Genomic DNA, 6,502 nt, shown 5'->3' on the forward strand with positions numbered 1-6,502 from the left:
TCCTTACCCAGATAAAACCAGCTAATTTTATCTATGGTAAATGGTATGCTATCTATGGTATGATTTTATCAATGGGCACCACTGTAGCATAGTGGTTAGTGCAACACTATTATAGCTTGGGGCGTTGGAGTTTGGAGTTCAATTCTGGTGTCCTCTGTAAGAAAGTTTGTATGTTCCTTCCCGTGAGCGCGTGGGTTTCCTTCTTGTGCTCAGGTCCAAAGACGCACTGGTTAGTAGGTTAATTGGTCATTGTAAATTGTACTTTTTTTGTGTTTTTAAATCTACAGCACATTGCAGGCCTTTCGGCCCACAATATTGTGCCCTACTCTACAATGTAACCTACTCTAGAAATTGCCTAGCATTTCACTACAACACTATTTTTCCAAGCTCCATGTACCTATCTAAGAGTCTCTTAAAAGACCCTATTGTATCTGCCTCCACCACTGTTGCTGGCCGTGTATTCCATGCACCCACAACTCTTCGTGCGAAAAACTTACCTCTGTCATCCCTCTTGTACCCAGTTCCAAGCACCTTTTGTTTTGAGACACACTGCGGTAAAGGCTCTCCAGGCCCCTCAGGCCTTGCCACCCAGCAGCCCCCAATTTATCCCTAGCCCAATCACAGGACAATTTACAATAACCAATTAATCTACCAACGGGTACGTCTTTGGACTGTGGAAGGAAGCTCACACAGTTACAGGGAGAAGGTACAAACTCCTTACAGACAGTGGCAGCAATAGAATAGGGGCTCACTGGTACTGTAAAGCATTGTGCTAACCACTACACTACTGTGCCAATTAAATAGATGGCTCGAAGGGCCATAAGGGCCTATTCCGCACTGTATCTCTAAATAAATAAATACATTTTGTTGAATACTTAGAAAAACTAAACAAAAACCTAAACTGAATTGTAAGTAAAAAGATCAAGCCCTAAACATGCTGATGTGCTTGGTAAATCGAGAAGAGAAAAGCTGTTTCCTCTCTGACCAGTTTTGACTCAAGGGCCACAAATCAGAGTTAACATAATTTGCCAATTGGAAAAAATGGAGAGAAGTTTTTAAGTAATTGCTTACATCTAATAGAACCCATGAAAAAATAGTCAAAATCAGATTCCATTGGATATCTTAAAGGATTATGGCACATGTATTTGAAAAGGATCATATATTAAGGAAAAGGGGGCTAAAGTTAATGTGGAGTTGAGTAGGACAGAGCCAGCCTGGTGCAATGGGCTGAACAGTGTCCTGTGCTGTGAGATTCCATGACTCTATATTTTTGTACTTTCTGGAGACAGAAGTGCTAAATAATCCATTGAAACCCAGATGCTGAGTCTTGCTACATTTGCTTGTATAATGGGCAAATAAAGGTAGGGGTGAACATAAGGCAGCACAGGATGATGCAGTGTACTGATGAGTTAAATCAGCAATGTAGGTGATATGAATAAACTGGTAAGAAAGCTGCTGCCTTCGCTCTCGGGTTAAGTTAAATTCGATTTAGATGAGATGACGAGTGAATTTATAGTAAGAGGAGGTTATGGCTGTATTGTTAAGAATGGAGAACTTTAGTGCCACAGAATCGGAGTATTTTCATGAGGGGTATGAAAGCCTGCTCATGAGAAGGGCCTTAGACAGGATCTCCAAGGAAATGCCTCCTGTGCTGATCCACCGAATGATCTTCCATGAGGAAAGGGAGGGAAACTTGGACATTACTGCTTTGACTGTATGAAGTCAATATTCAACCTAAACTATGTTTCGACATGAAGGTTTGGTAATTTCAATGCATTTTGTGTCTATCCAGTCATTTAGAGTTAGTACATCATATCTAGATAGAATCTGACTGAAGTTAGAGCATTCTCAGGCAGAATACCAAGAGGACATATCACAAAAAGATTTTTATTTTGACTATATTGCTAAAGAAATTTATGCAGTCAAAATTATTTATGATAATCAAATACATAAACACGTCCAGTAGTTCAAATTACTTTAACAGAATTATGCTTCCCAGGAACTCATTTTATTTGCATGGAGCATGTGCACGTCATTATGCAAAGGGACCCTGCACTGTAACAGCTGCTGTGTAAATTCTGCACGCACTTAATGTCTGCTTTAATGTAGAAATGTTATAATTGTACTGAAGGTTGAAGCTCAATCCAGAAGCTGAATCTAAAGTTAGTTTAAAGTCTCTTGCAAAATTCAAACGAGTGCCTTTTTGTTTGATGTTCCATTTTATGAAATGGAATAGTTCTACTTCCTAAATGGCTTGTCTGTTAAAATAAGATTGACATTTCTTTCTACTCCATTCTCAATCATTAAATTCCCATGTTCCGCTTCTGCACCCTGCATTGCAAAGTGGTAAAACTGAAAATCAGCACCACCTACAGGCTTTTAGTTTATTTTCTATTAGGATATTTTTGGTCAGCAATTTTTAAATTGTTTGCATCAAGTAAATACAATACATTTATTAATTAAACGTACATGAAAGATACTTCAAGCAAGATTATTAAAATATGTCACCTGGCCATTATCACATTGATTTGGGAATTTGCGTACAGCATCTGCCTGCCGTGAATTCTTTGTTATGATAGCAACTGGATTTCATTAAATGTTGAGTACTTCAAAGTTCAAAGTAAATTTATATCAGAGTACATATAGGTCACCATATGAACATAGAAAAAACATAGAAACATAGAAAACCTACAGCACAATACAGGCCCTTCGAACCACAAAACTGTGCCGAACATGTCCTTACCTGAGAAATTACCTAGGGTTACCCATAGCCCTCTATTTTTCTGAGCTCCATATACCTATCCAGGGGTCTCTTAAAAGACCCTATCATGTCCACCACCACCACTGCCACCGGCAGCCCATTCCACGCACTCACCACTCTCTGCATAAAAAACTTACCCGATATCTCCTCTGTATCTACTTCCAAGCACCTTAAAACTGTGCTCTCTCATGTTAGCCATTTCAGCCCTGGGAAAAAGCCTCTGACTATCCACACGATCAATGCCTCTCATCATCTTATACACCTCTATCAGGTCACCTCTCATCCTCCATCGCTCCAAGGAGAAAAGGCCAAGTTCACTCAACCTATTCTCATAAGGTATGCTCCCCAGTCCAGGCAACATCCTTGTAAATCTCCTCTGTACCTTTTCTATGGTTTCCACAGCCTTCTTATAGTGATGCAACCAGAAATGAGCACGGTACTCCAAGTGGGGTCTGACCAATGTCCTATATAGCTGCAACATTACCTCTCGGCTCCTAAATTCAATCCCATGATTGATGAAGGCCAATGCACTGTATGCTTTTTTAACCACAGAGTCAACCTGCGCAGCAGCCTTGAGTGTCCTATGGACTTGGACCCCAAGATCCCTCTGATCCTCCACACTGCCAAGAGTCTTACCATTAATACTATATTCTGGCATCATATTTGACCTACCAAAATGATCCACCTCACACTTATCTGGGTTGAACATCTGCCACTTCTCAGCCCATTTTTGCATCCTATCAATGTCCCGCTGTAACCTCTGACAGCCCTCTACACTACCCATAACACCTCCAACCTTTGTGTCATCAGCAAATTTATTAACCCATCCCTCCATTTCTCATCCAGGTCATTTATTAAAATCACAAAGAGGAGGGGTCCCAGAACAGATCCCTGAGGCACACCACTAGTCACTGACCTCCATGCAGAATATGACCTGTCTACAACCACTCTTTGCCTTCTGTGAGTAAGCCAGTTCTGGATCCACAAAGCAATTTCCCCTTGGATCCCATGCCTCCTTATTTTCTCAATAAGCCTCGCATGGGGTACCTTGTCAAATGCCTTGCTGAAATCCATATACACTACATCTGCTGCTCTACCAACATAAATGTGTTCAGTCACATCCTAAAAAAATTCAATCAGGCTCGTAAGGCATGACTTGCCTTTGACAAAGCCATGCTGACTATTCCTAATCATATTATGCCTCTCCAAATGTTCATAAATCCTGCCTCTCAGGATCTTCTCCATCAACTTACCAACCACTGAAGTAAGACTCACTGGTCTATAATTTCCTGGGCTATCTCCACTCCCTTTCTTGAATAATGGAAAAACATCTGCAACCCTCCAATCCTCTGGAACCTCTCCCGTCCTCATTGATGATACAATAATCATCGCCAGAGGCTCAGCAATATCCTTCCTCGCCTCCCACAGTAGTCTGGGGTACATCTCGTCCAGTCCTTGAGTTATCCAACTTGATGCTTTCCAAAAGCTCCTGCACATCCTCTTTCTTAATATCTACATGCTCAAGCTTTTTAATCCACTGTAAATCATCCCTACAATTGCCAAAATCTTTTTCTGTAGTGACTACTGAAGCAAAGTACTCATTAAGTACCTCTGCTATTTCCTTCGGTTCCGTACACACTTTTCCACTGTCACACTTGATTGATCCTATTCTCTCACATCTTATCCTCTTGCTCTTAACATACTTGTAGAATGCCTTGGGGTTTTCCTTAATCCTGTCCGCAAGGCCTTCGCATGGCCCCTTCTGGCTCTCCTAATTCCTTTCTTGAGCTCCTTGCTGCTGGTCTTATAATCTTCTAGCTCTCTATCATTACCTAGCTTTTTGAACCTTTTGCAAACTCTTCTTTTCTTCTTGACTAGATTTACAACAGACTTTGTACTCCACGGTTCCTGTACCGTACCATCCTTTCCCTGACTCATTGGAATGTATCCAAGCAGAACTCCATGCAAATGTCCCCTGAACATTTGCCACATTTCTTCCATACATTTCCCTGAGAACATCTGTTTCCAATTTATGCTTCCAAGTTCCTGCCTGACAGCTTCATTTTTCCCCTCATTCCAATTAAATGCTTTCCTAACTTATCTGTTCCTATCCCTCTCCAAAGCTGTGGTAAAGGAGATAGAATTGTGATCACTCTGTCCAAAATGCTCTCCCACTGAGAGATTTGACACCTGACCAGGTTAATTTCCCAATACCAGATCAAGTACAGCCTCTCCTCTTCCTCTTGTGTCAAGAAACCTTCTTGAACACACCTAACAAACTCCACCCCATCTAAACCCCTCGCTCTAGGGACATGCCAATTGATATTTGGGAAATTAAAATCTCCCATCTTGACAACTCTGTTATTATTACAACTTTCCAGAATCTGTCTTCCTATCTGCTCCTCAATATCCCTGTTACGATTGGGTGGTCTATAAAAAACACCCAGTAGAGTTATTGACCCCTTCCTGTTTCTAACTTCCACCCACAGAGACTCTGTAGACAATCCCTCCATGGCTTCCTCCTTTTCTGCAGCCGTGACACCGTGACACCATCTCTGATCAACAGTGCTATGCTTCCACCTCTTTTGCCTCCCTCTCTGTCCTTTCTGAAACATCTAAGGCCTGGCACTGGAAGTAACCATTCCTGCCCTGAGTCATCCATGTCTCTGTAGAATCCTTGAAAGTGAGCCCATTGGCTATAGAGTCAGTTCAACGTTGAGGTAAGTGGAGTTGTCCATGCTGGTTCAGGGGCCAGAATAATAACCTTGGGACGCCCTAAACCTCGTGAGAGAAGTCAGGAAACATTCTCCGTGAACCTATTGTAGAATGAAACAACCATTATCTCAATCATAATGCAAACCCATTTCAAATAGAATTTAAGGTCAACAGTGAAAGAATGGGCCTTCTGTTGATCTTGAAGAATTTTTGCCATAAAGATCTTGTGAACTCTGTGCTGAGAACCTCCCCTATCCTGAGGGCTGCTGGGAGGCATCAGGTCAGAAGACATGATGTCAAGTAATTGTGATGTCATCAAGCTGGCTGAGCAAGCAGCCATATCAAATGTTCTTACAGATAGCAAAGCAGAGGTAAGCATTTGTTAACATTTTAAACATTATATAATATGTTGAATAAGGATTGGAATATTAATACATTATTTGATTAAAATGGAAGCTGCAATGTCATAAATATTTCTCTAAAATAAGGAAATTTAGAATAGATCTGAATAATTTATTTGGCAGTGTGAGTGATACACCATTAAAAACATTTGATATCATGCAATTAAGTGGTATTTTCCTTTCTAAATACTGAAATTCACATCAGTTTCTGTGGAGACATTGGAGAAATTTTCAATCAATGGGTAATTGTTGGATGATACTGTGTACAAAGGAATGCAAATCATCTTCTCCCCAGGATATCAGTGTTGGAGTTCCTCGTGGCAGCATACCGGTCTTAAGCAACATAGCTATTTCATCAATGAAATACCTGGGCTCTATGTTTGCATGCAGCAGACCTAGATGATATTTAGCTATAGGTTGAGTCATGGTAAGTAATATTCATGGCACAAAATTCAAAAGTGCTGGACAATGGTGATCACAATACAGAAGAGTCTAACCACAAACGCTTGGTGCTCAATGGCCATTATCACTGAGTTCCCACCATCAACATCTTTGGGGAAATGGTGGGTGTCACAAACCCCTAGAAGCTCAACAGGATCAGACACATAAATGCTGTGGCTACAAG

This window comes from Mobula birostris, chromosome 12, assembly GCF_030028105.1.
Source record: "Mobula birostris isolate sMobBir1 chromosome 12, sMobBir1.hap1, whole genome shotgun sequence".
Classification (NCBI taxonomy): domain Eukaryota; kingdom Metazoa; phylum Chordata; class Chondrichthyes; order Myliobatiformes; family Myliobatidae; genus Mobula; species Mobula birostris.